General features: G+C 37.9%; 1 non-coding gene across 1 annotated transcript; it reads left to right on the top strand.

Moving 5' to 3' along the window:
- Positions 1–13,384: 13,384 nt before the first annotated feature.
- LOC112725009 (small nucleolar RNA R71) lies at positions 13,385–13,493 on the top strand. The gene has a single exon (XR_003164142.1). It is a non-coding gene; the product is annotated as a small nucleolar RNA R71 (small nucleolar RNA).
- The last annotated feature ends 978 nt before the right edge of the window (positions 13,494–14,471 follow it).

Below are 14,471 nucleotides of genomic sequence, written 5' to 3'. Positions count from 1 at the left end.
CATCTCCATGGAGATGTGTCGGGTTGGCAGTTGAACCAACAATGTAATATCACAGGCAATAGGGCAGGCATTCATCATGTGCATTTCCTATCTGTTTGTATGCTTTGCCGACTTGTAATTATATGCCTATTTGCTTACTTGAACTACTTGCCTTATATGCCTCTACTTGTGTTTTACTTGCATTGTAATTAATTGTGATTTCTACTGGGATTGAGGAGGTTCGGAAGGCGGTGGCGATGGGATTTCATGGAAGATAGGTTGGTGAAGGCTGTGGGACAGCGGTGTTTGGTTAGAATAGAAATCCCATAAGATAGAGTACCCTGTTTACTTATGTTAAGATTTATATATTATGCTTTATTGTTTTAGTATGCCTAAGATGAATCTTGTGATGGATATGAAGTCTAGGATTGCCTTTGGCGTCCTGGGGTCCTATATCCTACATCACTGGGAACTATTACCATACTGAGAACTTTCGGTTCTCATACCATATTTCTGTTGTATTTTTCAGATGCAGATCGCAACCTACCTCGGTGAGTTGCTTGGATGGTGACAGAAGCGGAGGATCTTGTTACTCTTGAAGTCTTTTTTATTTATTTTCTTATACATCTCTCACTTTTGTATTTTGTTTTTGCCTAGAGGCTTGTATTGAGAGAGCAAAACTGTATAAGATGATTTTACTGTCTGGTTCTGTTATCTGTGTATATGGCTAGCCGGCTTAAACTTCGCGAGCCGTGGCTAGATTATTACGATATTATACTATATCTATATCTTGTGCTTTAAGTTAGTTGCTCCATATGTACGTTTTGCACTTTTAAATCCTGTTTTTGAGCTATATCCTTCATCGGGCATCTAGATTATATTATTTTCTTCTATATATTATATGTATGAGTTTAGAACTGTCGTAACCTTTGATTAACCTTTGCTTTACGATGCGAGGTAAAGCTTAGGCTAATTAGGGTGTTACAATTTGCATTCATGCATCAAGTATTTGCTGATTTTTAGATGACTAGCAAATCCCAAAAAACATGATTAAAGGAGGATTGAGTGATTAATCCCTAATCACTGAGCGACTAGAGTGTATACACATCTAGTGAGGGTTTCGATTGCTCAATTCTATTGTTCTTTCCATTAAGTGTGGGGAAATTGATGAGTCCATATTTGATGATAAATTTTGGACTGATTTGAGTGGATTTCATCATATAAACCATATTTATGCACCTAAATATCATGCTTTTGTGTTTTCTCTCTAAATTGTGCCTAATTGTGAAAACATGCTATTTTGTGTTTAATTTGATCAATTTTATTCCACTTTCATTTCATTCGATGCCTTGATGATTTTTTATGAGTGATTTCAAGTGTAAGAGGTTGGAATAGCTTAATAAGAGTAGAAAAGAAACATGCAATTGGGAGAAAACATGAAGAAAACAAAGGAGAAGCACACACCTGTGCGTACGCACAAGTACCAGCGCGTGACTTCATTAAAAAGTCATGTGGCTTGCGATTTTGAGGGCTCTTTGGCCCATTTCTGATGGCTTTGAAGCTTATAAGGAAGGGCAAGCAACCACACATGATACCATACTTCATACAACACAATATACAACACACTTAGGGTAGTTTCAGGGTAGTTTAGCTTAGGTTTTCTCTCAATTTTGCTTAGGGTTTAGTTAAGGTTTATCTACAATTTTGCAATTTTCCAATTTTGATCTTGGATTCTAGCTATTCCCATTGTAAGTATTTCCTTAATTCTCTCTTTTATTACACTAATTGTTCTAAACTTTCTTATATTTTAATGTACTTTGTCAATATATACATAGTTTTGCAAATTTGAGTTTGAAGTTAATGAATTTGATGTTTGATGCTATTATATGTTTGTTTGTGTTGCCTTTGTTGATTATGATAATTTGTGGTTTATAGTTTTCATTATTTTCTCAATTTTGCCATGTTTTATGATTATGCCCACCGTGTGTTTGATGAAATGCCAATTTTGATTATGAGGTAGATTTTCACCCCTCGGCTTGGGGAAATGAGTATATGGATTACTAGAGTCATAATGTGTAATTGTCCTTGTTTCCACTAACGCTAGCTTCTTACTAAGGTAAGTAGTAAGTTATTTAGGATTTGTAGATTAATAACAATTATGCTCACTTGACTTACTCTTCGATGTTAAGGGTTGACTAGGTGAGATTAATCCAACATAATTATCATAGTTGTGGTTATGGCAAGAAAGGGATTTCATAACTCATCCCAAGTCAAGGTTCCATTTATGTTTCGAACCACTTTTCAATCATTCTAAAGCAATACTTGTTTATATTACATATATAGTTCTTTAATTCCTTTATTAGTTTATTAATTGCATTTTGTCTTGTTCTTTTATTTCTTTAATTGTTCATTTCTTTATTGAGAACACCCCTTGACTCTCACAGCCAAAATTGTACGCTCTTAAACATTAGTTCCCAGGGAAGACGACCTGAGGTTTAATTACTCTCAGTTATTTTAAATTTGAATTTTAAACTTTGATTGATGGGATTTAATTGCCAGTTTGGACTATGCTATCAACGAAACACTTAATTTCAATTGAAAAATTCTAAACCGGCGCAAATCTCATCATATCAGTGTGCATCGCACACTTGCTGAAAAGCTCCAAACTCTATTTCTTCATGAATTCTCTACTTTTACATGCTTTTTCTTCATTTTTTCAATCCAATATTTGCCTTACAAGCCTAAAATCACTCAACAAACACATCAAGGCATCAAATGGAATTAAAGTAAATAAAATTTAGCAATTAAGGGCCTAAAAAGCATGTTTTCACCTTTAACCACAATTTAGGGAGAATTTACAAAATCATGCTATTCCATTGAATAAATACAAGGAAAGTTGATGAAATCCACCCAATTAGAGCAAATAAATACCATGTTATGTGGATTTATCAAACATATAATCATATCATCTTTGGATCTTTAGTGTTTTCTGTGGTTATAAACTTGGTTTTGAACTTAAATCCTCTAATTAGATTAAGTGACCAAGGAATTGGCGGTTAATTGAGTTAGAGGAGGATTAAATTACCAAGGAATTAGAATCTAATCACTTAAAGTTGCTATGAATTAAATCCATGCATAATTAAAGTGGTTAATAAGAATTGTTAATCCGAAAAAGTAAATATCTCTAAAACCTTAATTTTTTTCTCATATAATTCTTACAACCAATTTACCGTTTGCTCTCTTAATTTCTCTTATTACTGTTTAATGCAAATTGAACCCAAAATACTCTTTTGTGCTTATCTAACTAAGTAAATCATTCAATTATTATTGCTTGGTCCATCAATCCTCTTGGGATTGGCACTCACTCACCTGAGGTATTACTTGGTATGACCCGGTGCACTTGCTGATTTGTTTGTGATTTTCTAAATCCGCACCACCCTTGACCCAGCCAACCTCAATGCCAGATACAGCCTCTCCTATGTGGGACTGGGCATTGGCACCACTATCAGGATCACCACCGGGAAGTGCATGTCGGCATGGGTGGTGGAGAGACTGAAAGAGTCCACAGTCACACGTACCCACTGCTAGCAGAACCAAGAAGGAACCTTGCGACCAACCCTCGAACGGCTCTAACTCTTCCACAAGAAACACGGAAGTCCGTTGATCATAATGAGTAACATGCATCTTCGGGATGCCTTCTCTGTTCTTTTCAATGGCTGCCATCAGCCTCTGGGAGAAACAATTTCCAGCCGCCAGTTGTGACTGCGCCTCCTTGCCCTTCGTCATGAACAACTTCTACAACCTCTCATACGTGATGTGCACAATGGCAGAAATCAGCAAGTACTGTGTACCCTTGAGAATTGCATTGATGCACTCCAAAAGATTTGTTGTTGATGAGCGGATAATTTATACGCTTTTTGGCATTGTTTTTAGTATGTTTTTAGTATATTTTAATTAATTTTTATTATATTTTTATTAGTTTTTAAATAAAAATCACTCTTTTGGACTTTACTATGATTTTGTGTATTTTTCTGTGATTTCAGGTATTTTCTGGCTGAAATTGAGGGACCTGAGCAAAAATCTGATTCAGAGGCTGAAAAAGGACTGCAGATGCTGTTGGACGCTGACCTTCCTATATTCGAAGTGGATTTTCTGGAGCTACAGAAGCCCAATTGGCGCGCTCTTAATTACGTTGGAAAGTAGACATTCTGGGCTTTCCAACAATATATAATAGTTCATACTTTGCCTGAGATTTGATGGCCCAAACAGGCGTTCTAAGTCAGCTCAAGAATTCTGGCGTTTAACGCCGGAACTGGCACAAAAGCTGGAGTTAAACGCCCAAACTAGCACAAAAGCTGGTGTTTAACTCCAAGAAAAGTCTCTACACATGGAAGCTTCAATGATCAGCCCAAGCACACACCAAGTGGACTCGGAAGAAGATTTCTGCATTAATTACTGATTTCTGTAAACCCTAGGCTACTAGTTCTCTATAAATAGGACCTTATACTATTGTATTTTCATCTTTTGATCATCTTGGAATCATGTTTTGATGATTAAACCCTCTTTGGGAGGCTGGCCATTCGGCCATGCCTAGACCTTTTGTTCTTACGTATTTTCAATGGTGGAGTTTCTACACAACATAGATTAAGGTGTGGAGCTCTACTGTTCTTCATGAATTAATACAAAGTACTATTGTTTTTCTATTCAACTCAAGTCTATTTCTTATTCAAGATATTCATTTGCACCCAAGAACATGATGAATGTGATGATTATGTGACACTCATCACCATTCTCACCTATGAACGCGTGACTGATAACCACTTCCGTTCTACATGCAAACAAGCTTGAATGTATATCTCTTGGGTTTCTAATCTAAGATTGGAACCTTCGTGGTATAGGCTAGAATTATTGGCGGTCATTCTTGAGATCCAGAACGTCTAAACCTTATCTGTGGTATTCTGAGTAGGATCTGGGAAGGGATGACTGTGACGAGCTTCAAACTCGTGATTGTTGGGCGTGTGACAGACGCAAAAAGATCAATGGATCCTATTCCAACATGATCGAGAACCGACAGATGATTAGTCGTGCGGTGACAGTGCATTTGGAACGTTTTCACTGAGAGGACGGGAAGTAGCCATTGACAACGGTGATGCCCAACATAAAGCTTGCCATGGAAAGGAGTATGAATGATTGGAAGAAGGCAATAGGAAAGCAGAGGTTCAGGAGGAACAAAGCATCTTCATACGCTTATTTGAAATTCCAACCAAAGAATTACATAAGTATCTCTATCTTTTTTTATGTTTTATTTATCTTTTAATTATCAAATCTCCATCACTATCTGAATTCGCCAGATTGAGATTTACAAGGTGACCATAGCTTGCTTCAAGCCGACAGTCTCCGTGGGATCGACCCTTACTCACGTAAGGTTTATTACTTGGACGACCCAGTGCACTTGCTGGTTAGTTGTGCGGAATTGTGACAAAGTGTGATTCATGTTTGAAAGCTCCAAGTCCTTTGGCACCATTGTTGATGATCACAATTTCGTGCACCAAGTTTTTGGCGCCGTTGCCGGGGATTGTTCGAGTTTGGACAACTGACAGTTCATCTTGTTGCTTAGATTAGGTACTTTTCTTTTTATTTTTCAGAATTTTTAAGAATGAATTCTAGAGTTTTAAGGTGATGTTCTTATCATCACAAAAGCTGATTGATTCTCATCAAATTAGCTGCTGAATGTAATGTCCTGCTGAAGCTTGGCCAGCCATGTCTAATCTTTTTAGACTAAAGCTTTAGACTAACATTGCATGATTCCTGGAAGTCTTATTAAAAAGTTTTGAATCTCTTTATTCTCTTTTCCATATAAGTTTTGAAAATCACAAAAAAATTTATAAAAACATAAAATCAAAAATATTTTTATGTCTCTTGTTTGAGTCTAGTGTCTAATTTTTAAGTTTGGTGTCTTGCATGCATTGTTTATTTGATCTTAGTTGCATTTTTATTGTTTCTCATCATTAAAAATTCAAAAATATTTTCAAAATTGTATCTTTTCAAGTTAATAATACAGAGAATTGAAGATTCAGAACATTCAGCAGAGGAATTAAACAGAAAAAGTTGGGCGTTCAAAACACCCAGTGAAGAAGGAAAACTGGCGTTTAAACGCCAGCCAGGGTACCTGGCTGGGCGTTTAACGCCCAAAAAGGTAGCATTTTGGGCGTTAAACGCCAGAAGGGATGCCATTCTGGGCGTTTAATGCCAGGATGACACTAGAGGGAAGATTTTGTTTTTAATTCAAATTTTTTTCAAATCTTCATAATTTTTTCAAAATCAAATCTTTTTCAAATCATATCTTTTCAATCATATCTCTTCAAAATCAATTTCTTTCCATTTTTTTTATTACTATTTTCGAAAATCCTTGCTATAATTAATGATTTACTTCAAAATTTTCAAGTTGTTACTTGCCTATTAAGAAATGATCAAATTTTAAATTTTAAGAATCATATCTTTTAATTTCTTGTTAGTCAAGTAATCAACTTTAATTTTAAAACTTCTTTTTTTTTAAATTGATTTTCAATCATATCTTCTCAATCATATCTTCTCAATCACATCTTTTTCAAAATTAATTCTTAATCATATCTTTTTAATTTCTAATTTCAAAATCTTTTCAAAAATCACTTAATTTCTTTCCCAATCTTAATTTTCGAAAATCATCAATCAAATTTTCAAAATTTCTTTTAATTATTTCAAAATCTTTTTAATTTATTTTCGAAAATTCTTTCTCTCTTCTCACATCCTTCTATTTAAGGGACTAACACTCCTCCTCAAGGTGCAATTCGAACTCTATCCCTCTTGATAAGTTCGAATTCTCTTCTATCTACCTCCTCCTTCTATTCTTCTTTTCCTCTGACACCTCAAGGAATCTCTATACTGTGACATAGAGGATTCCCTACTTTCTTGTTCTCTTCTCTTTCATATGAGCAGGAACAAAGATAAAGGCATACTTGTTCAAGCTGATCCTGAACCTAAAAGGACCTTGAAGAGAAAGCTAAGAGAAGCTAAAGCATAATTCTCTCTAGAGGGCCTAACAGAGCTTTTCAAGGAAGAAGAAACCATGGCAGCCGAAAACAACAATGCCAACAATGCAAGGAATGTGCTCGGTGACTTTACTGCACCTACTCCCGACTTCTATGGGAGAAGCATCTCAATCCCTGCCATTAGAGCAAATAACTTTGAGCTTAAGCCTCAATTAGTTTCTCTAATGCAACAGAATTGCAAGTTTCATGGACTTCCATTGGAAGATTCTCATTAGTTCTTAGCTGAATTCTTGCAAATCTGTGACACTGTCAAGACCAATGGGGTTGACGCTGAAGTCTACAGACTTATGCTTTTTCCTTTTGCTGTAAGAGACAGAGCTAAGACATGGTTGGATTCACAACCTAAAGAAAGCCTGAACTCTTGGGAAAAGCTAGTCAATGCCTTCTTGGCAAAGTTTTTTCCACCTCAAAAATTGAGCAAGCTTAGAGTGGAAGTCCAAACCTTCAGACAAAAGGAAGGAGAATCCCTCTATAAAGCTTAGGAAAGATACAAGCAATTGATCAGAAGATGTCCTTCTGACATGCTTTCTGAATGGAGTATCATAGGTATATTCTATGATGGTCTTTCTGAACTATCCAAGATGTCATTGGATAGCTGGTGCGCAGAAATTGTGATTACACTTTAATTATGTAAAATTCATTGCTCTTTCTTTCCCTGGTAATAGCGCCAAACACATGATGCCAATACCATGGTTCACAACTTCGTACAACTAACCAGCAAGTGCACTGGGTCGTCCAAGTAATACCTTACGTGAGTAAGGGTCGAATCCCACGGAGATTGTTGGTATGAAGCAAGCTATGGTCACCTTGCAAATCTCAGTCAGGTAGGGTTAAATGTGATTGGATTAGATAATTGGAAGATAAATAATAAAGGATAGAAATACTTATGTAATTCATTGGTGAGAATTTCAGATAAGCGAATAGAGATGCTTTCGTTCCTCTGAACCTCTGCTTTCCTGCTATCTTCATCCAATCAGTCTTACTCCTTTCCATGGCTGGCTTTATGTGATACATCACCATTGTCAATGGCTACTTTCGGTCTTCTCTCGGGAAAATGATCCAAATGCCCTGTCACAGCACGGCTAATCGTCTGGAGGCATCACCTTTGTCAATGGTTTCATCTTATCCTCTCAGTGAAAATGGTCAACGCACCCTGTCACGGCACGGCTATTCATCTGTCGATTCTCGATCCTGCTGGAATAGGATTTACTATCCTTTTGCGTCTGTCACTATGCCCAGCAATCGCGAGTTTGGAGCTCGTCACAGTCATTCATTCATTGAATCCTACTCGGAATACCACAGACAAGGTTTAGACTTTCCAGATTCTCTTGAATGCCGCCATCATTCTAGCTTATACCACGAAGATTCTGATTAAGAGATCTAAGAGATACTCATTCAGTCGAAGGTAGAACGGAAGTGGTTGTCAGGCACGCGTTCATAGGGAATGATGATGATTGTCACGTTCATCACATTCATATTGAAGTGCGAATGAATATCTTAGAAGCGAAATAAGATGAATTGAATAGAAAACAGTAGTACTTTGCATTAATCTTTGAGGAACAGCAGAGCTCCACACCTTAATCTATGGAGTGTAGAAACTCTACCGTTGAAAATACATAAGTGAAAGGTCCAGGCATGGCCGAATGGCCAGCCCCCAAAACGTGATCACAGGATCAATAATACAATCCCGGATGTCTAATACAATAGTAAAAGGTCCTATTTATAATAAACTAGTCACTAGGGTTTACAAAAATAAGTAATTGATGCATAAATCCACTTCCGGGGCCCACTTGGTGTGTGCTTTGGCTGAGCTTGAGTGTTGCACGTGTAGAGGTCCTTCTTGGAGTTGAACGCCAGCATTTGTGCCAGTTTGGGCGTTCAACTCTGGTTTTGGATCCTTTTCTGGTGCTGGACGCCAGAATTGGGCAGAGAGCTGGCGTTGAACGCCAGTTTGCATCGTCTATTCTTAGCCAAAGTATGGACAATTATATATTGCTGGAAAGCCCTGGATGTCTACTTTCCAAAGCAATTGGAAGTGCGCCATTTCGAGCGCTGTAGCTCCAGAAAATCCACTTTGAGTGCAGGGAGGTCAGAATCCAACAACATCAACACTCCTTCTTCAACCTCTGAATCTGATTTTTGCTCAAGTCCCTCAATTTCAGCCAGAAAATACCTGAAATCACAAAAAAACACACAAACTCATAGTAAAGTCTAGAAATGTGAATTTAACATAAAAACTAATGAAAACATCCCTAAAAGTAACTAGATTCTACTAAAAACATACTAAAAATAATGCCAAAAAGCGTATAAATTATCCGCTCATCACAACACCAAACTTAAATTGTTGCTTGTCCCCAAGCAACTGAAAATCAAATAGGATAAAAAGAAGAGAATATACTATAAATTTCAAACTATCAATGAAATATAGCTCCAATTAAATGAGCGGGACTTATAGCTTTTTGCCTCTTGAATAGTTTTGGCATCTCACTTTATCCATTGAGGTTCAGAATGATTGGCATCTATAGAAACTCAGAGTTCATATAGTGTTATTGATTCTCCTAGTTCAGTATGATGATTCTTGAACACAGCTTCTTTATGAGTCTTGGCCGTGGCCCTAAGCACTTTGTTTTCCAGTATTACCACCGGATACATAAATGCCACAGACACATAATTGGGTGAACCTTTTCAGATTGTGACTCAGCTTTGCTAAAGTCCCCAATTAGAGGTGTCCAGGGTTTTTAAGCACACTCTTTTTTTTTTTGCTTTGGACCTTGACTTTAACCGCTCAGTCTCAAGTTTTCACTTGACACCTACACGCCATAAGCACATGGTTAGGGACAGCTTGGTTTAGCCGCTTAGACCAGGATTTTATTCCTGTAGGCCCTCCTATCCACTGATGCTCAAAGCCTTGGGATCCTTTTTATTACCCTTGCCTTTTGGTTTTAAGGGTTACTGGCTTTTTGCTCTTGTCTCTTGGTTTTAAGAGCTTTTGGCTTTTTCTGCTTGCTTTTGCTCTTTTTTTTTTCGCCTATTTTTTTTCTTTTTTTTTTCTGCAAGCTTTGTTCTTTGTTGCTTTTTCTTGCTTCAAGAATCATTTTTATGATTTTTCAGATTATCAAATAACATGTCTCCTAGTCATCATTCTTTCAAGAGCCAACATATTTAACATTCTTAAACAACAACTTCAAAAGACATATGCACTGTTCAAGCATACATTCAGAAAACAAGAAGCATTGTCACCACATCAATATAATTAAGCTAAGTTCAAGGATAAATTTGAAACTCATGTACTTCTTGTTCTTTTGAATTAAAACATTTTTCATTTAAGAGAGGTGATGGATTCATAGGACATTCATATCTTTAAGACATAGTTACTAACTACTAATGATTATGTAATGAAGACACGAATATAGATAAGCACATAACATAGAAACGAAAAACAGAAGAAATAAGAACAAGGAATGAATCCACCTTAGTGATGGTGGCGTTTCCTTCTTGAGGAACCAATGATGTCCTTGAGCTCTTCTATGTCTCTTCCTTGTCTTTGTTGCTCCTCCCTCATTGCTTTTTGATCTTCTCTTATTTCATGAAGCATGATGGAGTGCTCTTGATGTTCCACCCTTAGTTGTCCCATGTTGGAACTTAATTCTCCTAGGGAGGTGTTGATTTGCTCCCAATAGTTCTGTGGAGGAAAGTGCATCCCTTGAGGTATCTCAGGGGTTTCTTGATGATGAGCTTCTTCATGTGCCTGTTGAGGTCCATGAATGTGCTCTCTTGTTTGCTCCATCCTTTTCTTAGTGATGGGCTTGTGAGATGAATCTTTCCATCTCCCATGGCTCAGAGGTGGAAGCAATTGTCTTGCCTTTCCTCTTTCTTGAGGTTTCTCTGGCCTTAGGTGCCATTAATGGTTATGGAAGCTATGCTTTTACCACACCAAACTTAGAATGTTGCTTGCCCTCGAGCAAAAAAAGAAAGAATAGATGAAGAAGAAGAAGAAAATATGGAGGAGAGGGGGAGATGTGTGTATGGATGTGAGTGGTGAATGGAAAACAGAAGGGATGACCATGAATGGAGAGAGGGAGGGTGAGGTGGGTGGGGATCCTGTGGGGTCCACAGATCCTGAGGTGTTCAAGGATTTACAACCTTGCACCAAATTAGGCATGTAAAATGCCCTTGCACACAACTCTGGGCATTCAGCGCCAGGTTGGTGCCCATTTTGGGCGTTCAACGCCCATTTGTTGGCCATTTCTGGCGTTGAACGCCAGAACCATGCTTGTTCTGGGCGTTCAGCGCCAGCTCTTCTCCAGGGTGCCATTCTGGCGTCCAGCGCCCAGATGATGCCCATTTTGGGCGTTCAGCGCCCAGACACTGCCCATTTTGGGCGTTCAGCGCCAGAACCATGCTCTGTTCTGGCGTTGAACGCCAGGCAGATGCTTCCTCCAGGGTGTGATTTTTCTTCTGCTGTTTTTGATTCCGTTTTCAATTTTTCTCTTTATTTTGTGACTCCACATGATCATGAACCTATAAAGACATATAAGTAAGAAAAATATAGTTAGATAAATAAAAATTGGGTTGCCTCCCAACAAGCGCTTCTTTAATGTCAATAGCTTGACAGTGGGCTCTCATGGAGCCTCACAGATGTGCAGAGCTTTGTTGAAACTCTCCAACACCAAACTTAGAGTTTGGATATGGGAGTTCAACACCAAACTTAGAGTTTGGTTGTGGCCTCCCAACACCAAACTTAGAGTCTGACTGTGGGGTCTTTGGTTGACTCTGCTTTGAGAGAAGCTTTTTATGCTTCCTCTCCATGGATGCAGAGAGAGATCCTTGAGTTGTAAACACAAGGTTGTCCTTATTTAATTGAAGGATCAATTATCCTCTGTCCACATCAATCACAGCTCTTGTTGTGGCTAGGAAAGGTCTTCCTAGGATGATGGATTCATCCTCTTCCTTTCCAGTATCTAAGACTATGAAATCAGCAGGGATGTAAAGGCCTTCAACCTTTACTAACACGTCCTCTACTTGTCCATAAGCCTGTTTTCTTGAATTGTTTGCCATCTCCAATGAGATTTTAGCAGCTTGCACCCCATAGATTCCCAGTTTCTCTATTACAGAGAGTGGCATGAGGTTTATTCCTGAACCAAGGTCACACAAAGCCTTGAAGATCATGGTGCCTATGGTATAAGGTATTATGAACTTTCCAGGATCCTGTTTCTTCTGAGGCAATGTCAGTTGATCCAGATCACTTAGTTCATTGGTGAACAAGGGAGGTTCATCTTCCCAAGTTTCAATACCAAATAATTTGGCATTTAGCTTCATGATTGCACCAAGGAACTTGGCAGCTTGCTCTTCAGTAACATCCTCATTCTCTTCAGAAGAGGAATACTCATCAGAGCTTATGAATGGCATAAGGAGGTTCAATGGAATCTCTATGGTCTCTAGATGAGTCTCAGATTCCTTAGGTTCCTCAGAGGGAAGCTCCTTATTGATCACTGGACGTCCCAGGAGGTCTTCCTCCTTGGGATTCACGTCCTCTCCTTCCCTTACAGGTTCGGCCATGGTGCTTATGTCAATGGCCTTGCACTCTCCTTTTGGATTCTCTTCTGTATTGCTTGGGAGAGTACTAGGAGGGATTTCAGTGATCCTTTTACTCAGCTGGCCCACTTGTGCTTCCAAATTTCTAATGGAAGACCTTGTTTCATTCATGAAACTCACAGTGGCCTTAGATAGATCAGAGACTAAATTTGCTAAATTAGAAGTATTTTGTTCAGAGTTCTCTGTCTGTTGCTGAGTGGATGATGGAAAAGGCTTGCTATTGCTAAACCTGTTTCTTCCACCATTATTAAAGCCTTGTTGAGGCTTTTGATCCTTCCATGAGAAATTTGGATGATTTCTCCATGATGAGTTATAGGTGTTTCCATAAGGTTCACCTAAGTAATTCACCTCTGCTATTGCAGGGTTCTCAGGATCATAAGCTTCTTCTGCATAAGAAGCCTCTTAAGTACTGTTGGATGCAGCTTGCATTCCATTCAGACTCTGAGAAATCATATTGGCTTGCTGAGTCAATATTTTGTTCTGGGCCAATATGGCATTCAGAGTATCAATTTCAAGAACTCCCTTCTTCATAGGCGTCCCATTACTCACAGGATTTCTCTCAGAAGTGTACATGAACTGGTTATTAGCAACCATGTCAATGAGTTCTTGAGCTTCTGCAGGCGTTTTCTTTAGGTGAATGGATCCACCTGCAGAAGTATCCAATGACATCTTAGCTAATTCAGATAAACCATCATAGAATATATCCAGGATGGTCCATTCTGAAATCATGTCAGAAGGACACTTTTTAGTCAACTGTTTGTATCTTTCCCAAGCTTCATAGAGGGATTCACCATCTTTTTGTTTGAAGGTTTGGACATCCACTCTAAGCTTGCTTAGCTTTTGAGCAGGAAAGAACTTGGCTAAGAAAGCCGTGACCAGCTTATCCCAAGAGTTCAGGCTGTCTCTGGGTTGAGAGTCCAACCAGATTCTAGCTCTGTCTCTTACAGCAAAAGGGAAAAGCATGAGCCTGTAGACTTCAGGATCTACTCCATTAGTCTTAACAGTATCACAGATCTGCAAGAATTCAGTTAAGAACTGAAAAGGATCTTCAGATGGAAGTCCATGAAACTTGCAGTTCTACTGCATCAGAGAAACTAGCTGAGGTTTCAGCTCAAAATTGTTTGCTCCAATGGTAGGAATGGAGATGCTTCTTCCATGTAAATTGAAATTAGGTGCAGTAAAGTCATCAAGCATTCTCCTTGCATTATTATTATTTTTGGCTGCCATCTCCTCTTCCTGTTCGAAAATTTCTGACAGGTGCTTGCTGGATAGTTGTAATTTAGCTTCTCTTAGTTTTCTCTTCAGAGTCCTTTCAGGTTCTGGATCTGCTTCAACAAGGATGTTCTTGTCCTTGCTCCTGCTCATATGACAAAGAAGAGGGCATAGAAAGATAATAATAATAGGGATCCTTTTTTACCCAAGTATAGAGGTTCCCTTTAGGTGAGTGGAAGAAAAGGAGAAGAAAAGAGAGAGAGAGGGAATTTTTGAAAATTGTTTTTGAAAAATGGTTAGTGATTTTCGAAAATAATTTTTGAAAAAGGTTAGTGATTTTTTTCGAAAATTAAAATAAAAATTTAAAATAATTAGTTAATTAAAAAGAATTTTTGAAAAAGAGGGAAGATATTTTCAAAAATTAGAGAGAGAGAGTTAGTTAGGTGGTTTTGAAAAAGATAGGAAACAAACAAAAAGTTAGTTAGTTAGTTGAAACAAATTTTGAAAATCAATTTTAAAAAGATAAGAAGATAAGAAGTTAGAAAAGATATTTTGAAATCAAATTTTGAAAAAGATAAGATAAAGAGATATTTTGAA

Source organism: Arachis hypogaea, chromosome 11 (genome assembly GCF_003086295.3).
Source record: "Arachis hypogaea cultivar Tifrunner chromosome 11, arahy.Tifrunner.gnm2.J5K5, whole genome shotgun sequence".
Taxonomy (NCBI): Eukaryota; Viridiplantae; Streptophyta; class Magnoliopsida; order Fabales; family Fabaceae; genus Arachis; species Arachis hypogaea.
Note: the sequence above shows the minus strand (reverse complement) of the source record. Positions and strands in the feature narration are given on the sequence as shown.